The sequence below is a fragment of the Salmo salar genome, chromosome ssa27 (assembly GCF_905237065.1).
Source record: "Salmo salar chromosome ssa27, Ssal_v3.1, whole genome shotgun sequence".
Classification (NCBI taxonomy): Eukaryota; Metazoa; Chordata; class Actinopteri; order Salmoniformes; family Salmonidae; genus Salmo; species Salmo salar.
The window spans coordinates 11,552,407-11,567,783 of NC_059468.1; positions in this window are offsets into that span (position 1 = coordinate 11,552,407).

Here is a 15,377-nt window from a genome sequence, read left to right on the forward strand (position 1 = left end):
TGCTAACTGTAAAGTTTGGTGGAGGAGTAATTGTCTGAAGCTGTTTTTCATGGTTTGTGCTAGGCCCCTTAGTTCCAGTGAAGGGAAGTCTTAAAGCTACAGCATACAATAACATTATAGACGATTCTGTGCTTGCAACAGTTTGGGGAAGGCCCTTTCCTGTTTCAGCACAAAGCGAGGTCCACACAGAAATTGTTTGTTGATCGGAGAACTTGACTGGCCTGCACACCTTTTGGATGAATTGGAACGCAGACTGCAAGCCTGGCCTAATCGCCCAACATCAGTGCCGAACCTCACTAATACTCTTGTGGCTAAATGGAAGCCAGTTCCCACAGCAATGTTCCAACATCTAGTGTAAAGCCTTCCCAGAAGAGTGGAGGCTGTTATAGCAGCACAGGGGACCAACTCAATATTAATGCCCATGATTTTGGAATTAGATGTTCAACGAGCAGGTGTCCACATTATTTTGGTAATGTGTGTGTATATGAAATGAAATGCGTTTTCACTCATTTGATGATAGAATCAGAGTCTCTAAACCCAGAGGCCAAACATTGCGAGGAATGCTTGCGAAACAGAGTAAACAGACAAGACCGGAGTTTAAGGTTTGAGAAGTCTGAGAGAAGTGAAAAATTCTTCCTTATTTCTTAATTTTCTCAATCTAAAGGCACAACCTCGATTTGAGACAACGTCTTAAAGCCCCAGTGCAGTCAAACTAGATTTTCTTGTGTTTTGTATATATATTTCCACGCTGAGTTTGGAATAATACAGTGAAAATTATGATAATGCCCATTTTAGTGTAAGAGCTGTTTGAAAAGACAGTCTGAAATTTCAGCCTGTTTTGGTGAGATGTAGTTTTGGACTGCCTGGTGACATCACCAGGCGATACATTAGTTAATAGACCAATAAGAACGAGTTCCCCTCTGCCAACTACAGCTAGTTTTCGGTTTTCCCCTCCCCACTCAGACCACTCCTAGACAGTCCTAGCAACATTCTTGTTTGAGAAATTGCAATTGATATTAAAAACGGCCTTATTGGACCTTTTTAAGTAGCCTAGTTGAAGATGTTATTGATTAAACCTTGTCAAAGTGATAAACTGACACGTTTTCATTTTCGTCCAAAACAACTTTATATCCAATGATTGGCTTTGATTTGACTGCCTGCACATGTGCAGTTTGGCGCAAGACCGTTTTTCTGCACATGAGCTTAGCTAGCCAATGTCACCATGACATCGCAAGTTTTTGCCTATTTTCATACTGCATTTGTTTTTGATACAATCGTAAAGCCCATTCAAAAGATTGGGGGAACATGATACGGAAGTAAAGCAGAAGGGATGGTTACTTCCACCGGTTATGGCAGCCATGCAGTGCATGTTCATTGCACAACCTTACCAAATGCTTATGCCGTTTTGTGTGTTTGGTGCTGCAGTGGTATCTGAAGGCATTTGGTGTACCATAATATGCTATGGTGTCTCTCTGCAGCTGAATGTCTTCTCATTCCAAAGTATGCCGCATCATACTCATTAGCAATAGGCCTACTTCAGGGATGAAATCAGACTTGACAATGTAGCCTATGGCTCATGTATGACTGCCATACCATGTAACTCCCTGGTGGGGACTTCTTGTTCCAGTCATCCTTGTAGAGTTCTGTACAGTAGGGTTGAGCAACATTACGATAGTATAGGATATCGAAGATGATTGACCGCTATCGTGATGTGACAGACGATTTCAACTTGACTGGCACCACGCATTAGAGCTGACCGCGCAGCCCACAGCAGGGCAATGCCAAGTGGCCTATTCCTTTGCTATAGCCTGAGTAACCTATTTCAATAACTGTTATAAACTACAAGCTAAGATTTTCACCAAAGCAGCGCATTCTCAATGTTGAATGATCTGGGCCATATAGCTGAAGCCCATTACATTTTTTGTAGCGGACACTGTCTATTATAAAAGCCTAATGTTGTATTTTATCTTAACGGAGTTCTAGACTCTCAAAGTTTTAAGCGGATCTGTTCAGTTTCTTATTAGAATGGCATGCTCTTAGCACTGACTGATTTGTAGATCCATCACTGGAGGTAAACTGTGCCCCTAAGTACCGTAAATTCTCTATAAGCCGCAACTTGTTTCCCAAGCTTTGAACCTCGCGGCTTAAACAATGACACGGCTAATATATGGATTTTTCCCGCTTTCATTTTTTTTTCTCCAAAAAAACACATTCTGTGACGTGCTCAGTTTTTTGGCGGCATGAAGCTTTCATTAGACCAAAGAAATTGCCGAACGGGTTAAGGTCAAACAACTTTTTTGTTTACTGTTTAGATTAAATCGAGCGCTCTCAAACTTCCCATCATTCTGATTACGGTAGTCATTTTGTCACCCTCATCATGGCAGACACGGAGAAATGCATATGATGCAGCTTTCAAGTTGAAGGCGATAGATCTGGCTGTTGGAAAAGGAAATAGGGCTGCTGCACGGGAGCTTGGTCTTAATGAGTCGATGATAAGACGTTGGAAACAGCAGCGTGAGGAATTGACTCAGTGCAAAAAGACAACTAAAGCTTACTGCTAATTTTGTATTTTTTGTTACAAGCCGTGTTTCGTTAAAGCCTGTGTAAAGTTCATTTGTTTCAATGTACCGGTAGGCACCTGCGGCTTATAGACATGTGCGGCTTATTTATGTTCAAAATAATATATATTTTTAAATTCAGTGGTTGCGACTTATATTCAGGTGCGCTTAATAGTCCGGAAATTACGGTATATAGCTGGGATCCTGGTCATGTGAATAGTCCAACTTCTCATGGTCCTACACATTCCCTCTCCTCTCTAAAACTAAGTGCATTGTATTTGGTAAAAATCATTCCCTAAGTTCTACCAGCTGAATCTGGCAATGAATGGTGTGGCTGTTGAATAAGTTGAGGAGACTAAATTGCTTGGTTTTACTTAATGATGCACCGATATTACATTTTGGGCCGATACCGATATCCGATATTTTCCTTGCCAAAAAAAACTATACTGATATTTAAAATGTTTGCAGCCTTTTAAGCATTCTAGTACAGTTAAATAGTTAACACATGGACGCAGCGGTCTAAGGCACTGCATCTCAGTGCAAGAGGCGTCACTGCAGTCCCTGGTTCGAATCCAGGCTGCATCACATCCGGCTGTGATTGGGAGTCCCATAGGGCGGCGCACAATTGGCCCAGCGTCATGTGGTTTGGCCGGGGTAGGCCGTCATTGTAAATAATAATTTGTTCTTAACTGACTTGCCTACTTAAATAAAGGTAACACGCCACACTGACCAAAAAGTTATTTTGTTGGCATTTACGTATGTCCCCATTACCAGTAAAACATAATCAACATTTCTTTCACTTACTTGCTGTGCTGTTTCGTTATTCATTTATTCAGTCGTTTCATTCTCAACCAGGTTTTCTCATACTATGGAACGCAAAGGATACACGTCAAATAACACTGTTCCACAATAACACTATTCGACACGTCAAATAACACTGTTCCACAATAACACTATTCGACACGTCAAATAACACTGTTCCACAATAACACTATTCGACACGTCAAATAACACTGTTCCACAATAACACTATTCGACACGTCAAATAACACTGTTCCACAATAACACTATTCGACACGTCAAATAACACTGTTCCACAATAACACTATTCGACACGTCAAATAACACTGTTCCACAATAACACTATTCGACACGTCAAATAACACTGTTCGACACGTCAGGACCTGAATACGACTGCACGTCACATAATAATTGAACACGTTCATTCATTTTTTACGTTATTACACTCACTCGTATTTCATATGTCACGATGATTCATCGATACGTATGCTATGATGCTGGTAAAGTTGTATCGCGCACCTACAGTGCTGGTCATAAAAAAAAAAAAAGCTAGCTAGCTCATGGATGCAAACAATGTTCATCCCCAAAAACATAGCAAAACGTCAATCTGTTTCAGTAGCTATAGTTAGCTAGTTAACTATATAGCTAGGTGTCATCATCTAAAATAACCCTAATTTATAAGACAGTTCTTATTTGATTAATGGTGGTCGGACCCATCTATGTAACGCTAGCCACAATAGTGGACTTTGCCGTTAGCTTTCAAAATAAAAGTATGTCATTGACAGTGATGCAAATGAATACAGATAGTATAATTATGCCATAATTGAATAGATCATGCCAAACGAGGTTGGAATGTTATATGAAATCAACAAAAGACAATAATTAGTTAATTTGACAATCTGTTGAAATCACACTGGATGTATTATACTTTAGAATTGGCTTTGTGGGCATACTTATTTCACTGTACAGCCTTACCTATGGATTGTGGATCAATGACATGGGGTATCAGTCTACTCAGTGACACCCAGAGAACATTAGCATCGTAGCTCTTATTGCGAGACTCTGAAACAACTGTGAATTGAGCCACATTTATTGTTAACCTATGTGTATTGAACACTATTCCAGAGGAAATAGTGGATGTTTTGGAGTCTGATAACTCTGAGAACGTTTTGGAAAAAATATATTGAGTAGAGTGATACCCCATTTAATTGATCCCCAAACCTTAGGTAAAGCTGTACAGTGCAATATGAATGTCAGTTCACACACTAGGCTGACTGGGGAGCCAGTAAACTCTTCACCATTGTGTTCTGTGGGTGTCACCGAGTAGACTGATACCCCATTTCATTGCTTCACATTCCAACCTTGTTTAACATTATCTAGTCTAAATATGGCATGATTCCACCAATTGTAACCTTCTGCATCACTTTCAAAGAGGTACTTTTATTTTGAAGGTGAACTGCAAATTCCACTATTGTGCCTAATCCTTATTGTGGCTAGCTTCACAACACATAACCCGGTCCGGTCGAGCCTCACTAGCCAGATGAAGCGATCTGGCTGCTTATAATGTTAGCTTTGGGCAACAGGGTTAAGTAGCTGGCTAGCTATTTATTTTCATGAACTGAAGTTCAATTTCAATAGCCGAACAACAAGTGGCAACCTAGCTAATACTTAATCATAAGGATTCCTAAATTGTTGCTAAGAATAATGAAAATTACTGCAGTTTCTACTGGTCATTGTTTTCAGGCTGGTTGTATTGGTGCAAGCTAGGTACCAAGCTAAAGCTAGCTAGCTACCCCAGAAGTTGCGGTCAAACAAATACTGCTTTATTACCAACGAGGTATTGTAATCACATCGTTTGTGGCCAGTGTTTGCTTGTTTGCAGACTTTTTTTGTACAGCTTTGACAGTGCTACTGATTGTAGTGGTGGCGCTTGGCTTGCACGTGCAAATTCAGAACACGCAACATTCTATAATAGAACTGGGTTATTTGACGTGTCAAAATAGTGTTATTTGATGTATCTTTTTTTGACACCCAAATGGCGTTCCATAGTATGTTGTGAAGCTAATAGCAGTGACGCCATTACTGTGTAACTCCGGTAGGGCAACATCTGAAAAATAGCGCACTTGGTAGTGTACTGGTGCTCGACCAGTCGGCGAAAGCCAACATCACCCACGACAGAGAACGGTTGATTGTCAAGGGCAATGAATTCCATTATCTTGGCATTAATGGATTTCGCCTTTGTGTTGTCTCGCTGAAATTTTCTTACACTTTCAAATGACTGCTTGAGATGTTGACTGCTCGATCCACACAGCAGACATTGTGGGCTAGGTTAGGAATTTTGTGTTGCACGTGTAGCGCAACATTTTACTTGACGTCATTACGTTATATAGGTATGCACATCGGTGTTAAACTAGACATTGGGCCGATACCGATATTGTCATTTTTAGCTAATATCAAATGATTCTGATATGTTCAACTATTTTTTTATTTATATATTGTTATTATTTATTTATTTTATTTTGTAATACTTATTTTTTTATATCGTGCATCCCTTGTAAACTGTCATGGTCAAAACCTATAGATTCAATGTTGTAAAGATGGGGAGAGGTTTGTCTGTAAAAGCAGACCATCTCTTTATTTTGACACCACACCCCACACAGCAAGTCCTGCAGGCTTTAGTTTTATCTAATCTTGATTATTGTTAAGTCATATGGTCTCGTGCTGCAAAGAAAGTCCTAGTTAAGCTGCAGCTGGCCCAGAACAGAGCGGCACGTCTTGCTCTTCATTGGCTAAGAGTTGAGGAAAGACTGACTGCGTCACTTGTTTTTATAAGAAACATTATTGTGTTGGAAATTCCAAATTGTTTGCAGTCAACTTACACACAACACTGACACACGCAGACATGCCACCTGAGTCTTTTCACAGTCCCCAGGTCCAGAACAAATTCAAGGAAACGTACAGTATTATACAGAGCCAAGAGTGCATGGAACTCCCGTCTTCTTGTTGTTGTGTGTACCTCATAGATGCGCGCACACACTACATGTTTTTATGTTTTTAAATGTATGTAAATTGTAAAGTCTTTTATTTTTTGTAATGTGTCGGACCCAAGTACGACTAGCTGTCGCCATTGGCGTCGGCTAATGGGGATCCTAATAAATCAAAATCCTCGACTTTAACCCCGAGAGAAATATGTAAGCTTGAAGTACAGTGACCTTTTCCAGAGCTCATTCCTGACCCTCCCTCATGCCAGCTGGTCTCTCTTGGAGCAGGCCTCTGACAGATGGGCTCCCTCCACCATGTCCCTGTTATGCCAGCCTCTGGTAAAACGCCAGGAAACCGCTTAAGTACTATTAGCCCTGATGCCTCCTCGGTCATGCATTCAGAGCTTTAAATGGACAACCATCATGCAATTCAGGTTCTCCTTTTCCCAGAAGTGTTCGCTCTATATGTGAATGAGTGCAGTGGCTAATGAGAAGAGCCTAATGTTTTGCACTGGTGCTCATTATTGTTTCATTTTTATAGTAAAATTGTAGAGGGTGCACTAGGTAGACCTAGGCGTTTATCTTCTTTAGTTGTCCATCCAATGTCAATGCATTATGAGGAGCATTTTCTCTTGCTGTTTGAACTGAAATTGTAAAAGCCACCCAGTCAGGTGAGTGAACTTTTGACATCCAGTACATACCGTACCTCATAGCTTATTATTAAATGTTTGAGGAATTGAGGAAGACATACCCAGTCAGGTGAGTTAAACTGTAGGTGAAGTGTGACAATGTACTTCAGCTCTCAGTAGATGAAGCCCTTTTTCCATAAAAGTCCCAGTGAAACTACCTTTACACACCCAGCCATGCCCAACTCTTCTCTTTATGTGCCCCGTATCCCCCCCCCCCCCCTCCAGACTCTGAGGCGTCCAGCTGCACTAGCCAGTTGCGTGGCCAGAGTGAGACACCTGAAGGAGAAGTGGGGTTACAGGGTACAACAATGTGTGTTTTCCTCACGGACGGACTGCCAACATTTACCTTGCCTGCTTTGTGTACCTTCAGTGTTTCCCCTAAGAACACGGACTGGGGTTTTCCTGTTTTTTTTTTCATTTTATCTCCTGCTCTCAATGACATCACGAGCCAATTCTATATTAACCCCAAAAATGTTTTGCTAACGTTACTGTAACTTAGCTAACAATTATTACATACTGTACATCTATTAATAGAGTTGGCTCATGGAGATAGATAGAGGATGCAACGTGTCTGTGAGTACATTTTCTTCTACTATGAGTTGGAGTGTGTTGTTTGATTCGGTATAAAGCCAAGGTTGGTGATTTACTGCCACCTATTTACTGCCACCTGCAGTCATGGAATGTTTGCTCATGAGTATAATTCATTGGCTGAACCCTCCTGATGACCAGGATGGAATTATGTGATCCTTCCTTAACCAATAAGAAGGCCTCAATGGTGCTGCCTGTGCAAGAACAGGCATTTGGGCAAGAATCTTCTATCTACATTATCTCTATGGGTTGGCTACACTTCCAGGATTAGAAGGTCGATTGCTAGTTACCTCGGAGGTTTCTCGGACTATCTGATGTGAATCTGACAAAGATATATAAGTTGTTGTAACTTGTCACTCTGATCTTAAACTCTTCTCTGCAGAAATATTTTTGTTGTTCCGGCAATGATTTCTGCTGCTAAATTAATATAGGGGAAACACTGACGTTACTCAAGTTTGTCCATACTGTTGCCACATTGTCGGCTGGCATGACAATCCAATGCTGCTGCCTTGTTCCATGTTACTCTGTGTTCAACATGAAATCCCCAGGTGAGTCAGTTTAGTGATTCAGATAACTATTTTCTTTTCAACACAGAAATTGCCCTGAATGTCAAGGGGCACTGTGGCATTTCAGTAATGGGCTATTTAAAATGTTAATCCTGTGAACCAAACCTCAAGGCCCTATTCCCACTACGAGATATGAAGGAGAGTCTGAGGAGCGGAGTGGCAAAAAGGATTTCTACTTTTCAATTCACATTACATCCTTACATTTCGTTGTGGCTGGCGATGCGACACTCTTGGTCCGCAGCTCAAATTGACCTTAAATATCACAGTAGTCAGTAAGCACAAACTATTCAACAATGACAAACTTTTCTTCTAAAACATATTACACTATTGAATAATGCAACCAAACCATATGACAATTTACAAGCATGTAAGTGATCAATTTTTCATTTGGAAGAGTCAGCTTTTTAAACCAACATGGCTCAGTTTAAATTGTTTTTACATAGAGATTGTAAAATGAGTGCACTGCCCTAACTTTTTCACTGGGAAACAACACATATTGGCACATCTCCCTGTTCCGCTCCAATTTAATTTGGGAAATATTTACATCCACTACTATAATTGGGGAGAATTAATTGGCCCTCAAAAGAATAGCAGACTAAAGACGAACACATCTCCTCTCCAATTCCGTCCTAGCAGCAGGTAGTCCTGCACTTCCCCTGTTAAGCCTTTCTAATGTGTTGGAGTGCCAGTTCCTCAGAACTGTGACAGCAGGCAGATGGTGGTGACTATTGCCACAGACAGCAGGAGTAGACACTTCTGTAATTAGGCAGTTTCACATGCACCACTTCAGCTAAGCTCTGAGGGAAATGACTCATCAGCACTGCTGCTGCCTGCTGTGACCGTTATTGTTTAGAAGGGTAATATAGATGGAGGGGTTGGACATTGGAGTGACCGATGACAAATATGGAGCCTTATGCTATTTCTCATTGAACATTTGCCTGAGGTCTACTGGCTGCAGATTGCACAGATATCAATTTTGTCATCTAGAAGTTTATTGATATTTTCCTATCAGCCAAGTGTCCTCCTTGAGTCAACAGAAATTAAATCGCACAAATAAGCTTTTGTTGTGTTGCATGGTGTTGTGCCGCATGGTGTTGTGCCGCATGGCGTTGTGTTGCATGGCGTTGTGTTGCATGGCCTTGTGCCGCCTTAGGGTTACCTACAGACTTTGACCATGCCCCCTGCTCAACTCGTTTACTTGGTCACTAGCAAGCAGTTTATTATGGGTTTTATAGCGACACTCTCCCTCAGTGGGAGGTTCTACACTCCACACTGAAAGCCTGTTCTCTTCTATGAGCTGCTGTGCACTCATGAGCAGATTGGCCTGCTGTTCTGATTAATTAGTATTCCATGACGGTCAATAGTATTTCCATTCTCATTAAAGTAACCTGGTCAGCTGGTGGTCACCTCGCCCCAGAAATAGCACCCCAGCCCCTCTGTCTCAAGGTAGGGTCCTTGACCTTTCCAAACGGCATTCCATATTAGAGGTGAGAATCTGTTTATCACTGGGGTTTGTGTGTTAGTCTTTATCAATGAATGAGAGGCTACGTAATGTGATAACAGTAATGGGAGACTTTCATGTCTGTCTGAATTCACTCCCACAAAACAGTTGACTGTCTAGTAGTCCTATGACTTTTTAAACACACAAACACATTCACTTGGAACATGCCCCTTTTAGTTATCAATGAATATCCTACCAAGAATCTGTTTGTCACAAGACTATAGAATATGGAGCCTCTTGGACGGAGCTGAGTAGTCAGCATTATACAGTGAATATGTTTATATTTGTGCTGAAGAGTTTGCAGTCTACACCTCTGTGCCAAACTTGTTGTAAGTCGCTCTGGATAAGAGCGTCTGCTAAATTATGTAAATGGGAGAGAAAGCATGAGGGTTGATCAGGATCTGAAAGTTCTACCCCAGTGCACATCATTTTTCAGATATGAATCTTTGTTTTTGATCTTGTCTTTCAGAGACTCAAGAGGCTTCACCGCTTACTCAAGCTCAGATCAAATACGGTAAGATAAAAGCAGTCTCTCAAATTATGAATGTAATTTTCTTTATACCATAGAGATTTATAGCTCAAAAGTTCTCAGTGGGATCAAAAGGGTCTATGCTTCCGTAGTCACATTATACCCCTTTGAAAACAGTTTTTCTAAACTAATTAATTATGGGCTTATTAGCTTTTGTTTCCCAGCAGCTCTACCCATGCTATTTCTCTTAATGAACCCACAAAATAAACTCAGCAAAAGAAGAAACGTCATCTCACTGTCAACTGCGTTTATTTTCAGCAAACTTAATGTGTAAATATTTGTATGAACATAAGATTCCACAACTGAGACATAAACTGAACAAGTTCCACAGACATGTGACTAACAGAAATGGAATAATGTGTTCCTGAACAAAGGAGGGATCAAAAGTAACAATCTGTATCTGGTGTGGCCACCAGCTGCATTAAGTACTACAGTCCGTCTCCTCTTCATGGACTGCACCAGATTTGCCATTTCTTGCTGTGAGATGTTACTCCACTCTTCCACCAAGGCACCTGCAAGTTCCCGGACATGTCTGGGGGGAATGGCCCTAGCCCTCACCCTCCGATCTAACAGGTCCCAGACGTGCTCAATGGGATTGAGATCCGGGCTCTTCAGGATGAGCCTGCAGGAGGGTACCACATGAGGGAGAAGGATGTCTTCCCTGTAACGCACAGCATTGAGGTTGCCTGCAATAACAACAAGCTCAATCCGATGATGATGTGACACACCGCCCCAGACCATGACGAATCCTCCACCTCCAAATTGATCCCGCTCCAGAGTACAGGCCTCGGTGTAACGTTCAGTCCTTCGACGATAAACGCGAATCAGATCATCCCCCCGGTGAGGCAAAACCACGACTCGTCAGTGAAGAGCACTTTTTGCCAGTCCTGTCTGGTCCAGCGACAGTGGGTTTGTGCCCATAGGTGACATTGTTGCCGGTGATGTAAGGCAGGTCCTCACCAGACAACAGGCCTACAAGCCCTGTCCAGCCTCTCTCAGCCTATTGCGGACAGTCTGAGCACTGATGGAGGGATTGTGCGTTCCTGTTGTAACTCGGGCAGTTATTGTTGCCATCCTGTACCTGTCCCGCAGGTGTGATGTTTCGGATGTACCGATCCTGTGCAGGTGTTGTTACACGTGGTCTGCCACTACGAGGACGATCAGTTGTCCATCCTGTCTCCCTGTAGCGCCCTCTTAGGCATCTCACAGTATGGATATTGCAATTTGTTGCCCTGGCCACATCTACAGTCCTCATGCCTCCTTGCAGCATGCCTAAGGCACGTTCACGCAGATGAGCAGGGACCCTGGGCATCTTTCTTTTGGTGTTTTTCAGAGTCAGTAGAAAGGCCTCTTTAGTGTCCTCAGTTTTCATAACTGTGACCTTAATTGCCTACCGTCTGTAAGCTGGTAGGTTCTTAACAACCGTTCCACAGGTTCATTAATTGTTTATGGTTCATTGAACAAGCATGGGAAACAGTGTCTAAACCCTTTTCAATGAAGATCTGTGATATTATTTGTATTTTTACGAATTATCTTTGAAAGTCAGGGTCCTGAAAAGGGGACGTTTCTTTTTTTTGCTGAGTTTACATTTAGAAAGTGTATAATGAGGGGAAATGTTCATGTCAGCCATTGATAAATGACTGCAAGCTGTCTTTTGCCAAGCTGTCTGTCAGTAAATACATTTGGATTTTCCTCAATGTCAGTAGGACACTGCCCCATAAACATACAGTACACACAGGCACAAACAAGCAAGCATGTGTGAGTCACTTAGTGACACGTGTGTTCTGCTGCCAGTCAATTCCATTACTCAATGGAAAAATGTATATTCACGTGTGGAGACCTAACTCCCAAGACAAGTTAATCTTAGCAGCAAATGATAAGAACATGTTTTTTTTTATTGGGGTACTATCTTGTTTGCAGTGCTTCTACACAATGCGATCCCCTTTATTGGTTTTGGCTTCCTGGACAATGCCATCATGATTGCAGCAGTAAGTGGTATGACTTTTTCTGGTGTTTAAATGTACCTGTATTCATTGTTTAGTTTGAACTAGCATTTAAAATGTATTTTGTATTTCACGTTCTCGTTAGATACTGGCCGTGTCTGAATACCCATACCCTTCCGCGTACTACATAGTATGCAAAAAAAAAAAGTGACATAGTATGTGACATTTTGAAAATAGTACTTTGACTGCGTCATGTAATGTGCGATTGCGTTGACTCCCACCATTTGTTAATTTTGGTATAACCAGTCAATTTATCTGATTATCAGCTTTTGGCAGACACGTAAAATTGGAAGAGACGAGTGAATTCTATTAGATCAAACACCAAAATGAGTATGCAGTTTAAGTATGTAGTACACTAGTATGGGTATTCGGACACTGCCACTGAGGATGAAAGGGAACATTGCAAAAAAAAATTGGATGGTAAAGTCAACATGATTGCTAGCCCACCAAGAAACAAGTGTCCATGTAATATTTCTGCTTTCTTGACTTTTAGGGAACCCAGATTGAGTTGTCTATAGGTGTCACTTTTGGATTATCAACCATGGCAGGTAAGACTGTTCAATTGTGATCTGAAATGTTCAAATTTGGCAGTAGCTCCCTCAATGAATATTGGTCAGAATACTTCTCAACCTTACAGGGGTCAAATATTTTCCAATGTAACAAAAGTCTAGCCAGCCTCTACCCAATGGGTTAGATTAACTGGTGTTCTGGAGATCACATCAAAAGATACGGCATATTTGTCCTTATTTCAGAGCTAAACCAAAAGTACATATTAGGTTACCATCCAGTCTTGACAGTGATGATGGTAATTTTTTTTGTATTTGTCACTGTCTTGTGTATTACTCATCTTGAATCACACTGTGGCAGTAGATGGCAGTCATTTTATGGGGCCTGATGGTATTTTGTAGGCTGTTTTTGGAAGCATGTAGGCATCTGTCCCTGATTTATGAAGCTCTTCAACTAACATACTTTGTCTATTTGAGCCCTGCTTGTTCCATTGATATTTACTGCAGCTATTCACATTAGGCAAAGCCCCTCCCAATAATTGTGGGATGGTTTTGTTTAGGCTATATACTTTTCTTTAGAGTGGACATACAATGCCAGACGGAAGCCACTCCTCAGTAAAAGGCACGACAGCCCGCTTGGAGTTTGCCAAAAGGCACCTAAAGACTCTCTGACCATGAGAAACAAGATTCTCTGGTCTGATGAAACCAAGTTTGAACTCTTTGGCCTGAATGCTAAGTGTCACTTCTGGAGGAAACCTGGCACCATCCCTACAGTGAAGCATGGTGGTGGCAGCATCCTGCTGTGGGGATGTTTTTCAGCGGCAGGGACTGGGAGACTAGTCAGGATCGAGGCAAAGTACAGAGAGATCCTTGATGAAAACCTGCTCAGGACCTCCGACTGGGGGCAAAGGTTCACCTTCCAACAGGACAATGACCCTAAGCACACAGCCAAGACAACGCAGGAGTGGCTTCGGGACAAATCTCTGAATGTCCTTGAGTGGCCCGAACTTGAACCCTTTCAAACATCTCTGGAGAGACCTGAAAATAGCTGTACAGTAATGCTCCCCATCCAACCTGACAGAGCTTTAGAGGATCTGCAGGGAAGAATGGGAGAAACTCTCCAAATACAGGTGTGCCAAGCTTCTAGCAATATACCCAAGAAGACTTGAGGCAGTAATTGCTGCCAAAGGTGCTTCAACAAAGTACTGAGTAAAGGGTCTGAATACTTATTTAAATGTGATATTTCAGTTTACATAAAAAAATTAAAAAAAATAGCTAAAATTTCTAAAATCATGTTCTTGCTTTGTCAGTATTGTGTGTTTGATGAGGGGGAAAAAACATTTAATCAATTTTAGAATAACCTACCAAAATGTGGGAAAAAAACCAAGGGGTCTGAATACTTCCGAAGGCACTGTACGTTTCTCTCGTGTAGGAATGAGTAATGAAAATTAATCTGGTTTAATTGATTGGCCATGATTGATTGGCACAAGCAGTGTTTTCATGAGGCTTTCAGGGTTTATAGCAGTTGGATCTATGCAGTTCCTTGAGCCTGGTCCATATTGTGGCTGACTGCTTATGAAATGAAGTGATAATACAATTCAGTTCACTGATCCGATTATAAACTGTAGAGACAGTGGCTGACCTTTTGAACGTTTGAAAAAGGAATCAACATGGCACAACAGCTGTTCAGCATTGTTTACATGTTTAAACAAACATCAGGAGCAGTTGTATTGAGACTGTAAAATCTCATTTGTCTTCTGTTACAGCTGCAGCTCTTGGAAACCTAGTGTCAGACCTGGCTGGACTTGGGTAAGAGCACCAACCACTTCTCCATTCTGTGTAATATTTAGTCAGTTATATAACTTTCAAAGCCTTGCAAGTATTTCAGGGGTGGGGGTCACAAGTTACTGGGTAGACAGGTATGATTTTGACATACTTTTGGTAATGTAGTGTATGTGGACACCTGCTCGTCGAACATCTCATTCCAAAATCATGGGCATTAATATGGAGTTGGTCCCTTTTTGCTACGATAACAGCCTCTACTCTTCTGGAAAGGTTTTCCACTAGATGTTGGAACATTGCTGCAGGGACTTGCTTCCATTCAGCCACAAGCATTAGTGAGGTCGGGCACTGATGTTGGGTGATTTAGGTCTGGCTCGCAGTCTGCGTTCCAACTCATCCCAAAGGTGTTCGATGGAGTTGAGGTCAGGGCTCTGTGCAGGCCAGTCAAGTTCTTCCACACCGATCTCGACAAACCATTTCTGTATGGACTTCGCTTTGTGGACAGGGGCATTGTCATGCTGAAACAGGAAAGGGCCTTCCCCAAACTGTTGCCACAAAGTGGAAGCACAGAATCGTATAAAAGGTTATTGTATGCTGTAGCATTAAGATTTCCCTTCACTGGAACTAAGGGGCCTAGCCCGAACCATGAAAAACAGCCCCAGACCATTATTCCTCCTCCACCAAACTTTACAGTTGACACTATGCATTCGGGCAGGTAGCGTTCTCCTGGCATCCGCCAAACCCAGATTAGTTTGTCGGACTGCCAGAATCGTGATTCATCACTCCAGAGAACGCGTACACACTGCTCCAGAGTCCAATGGCAGCGAGCTTTACAACACTCCAGCCGATGCTTGGCATTGCGCATGGTGATCT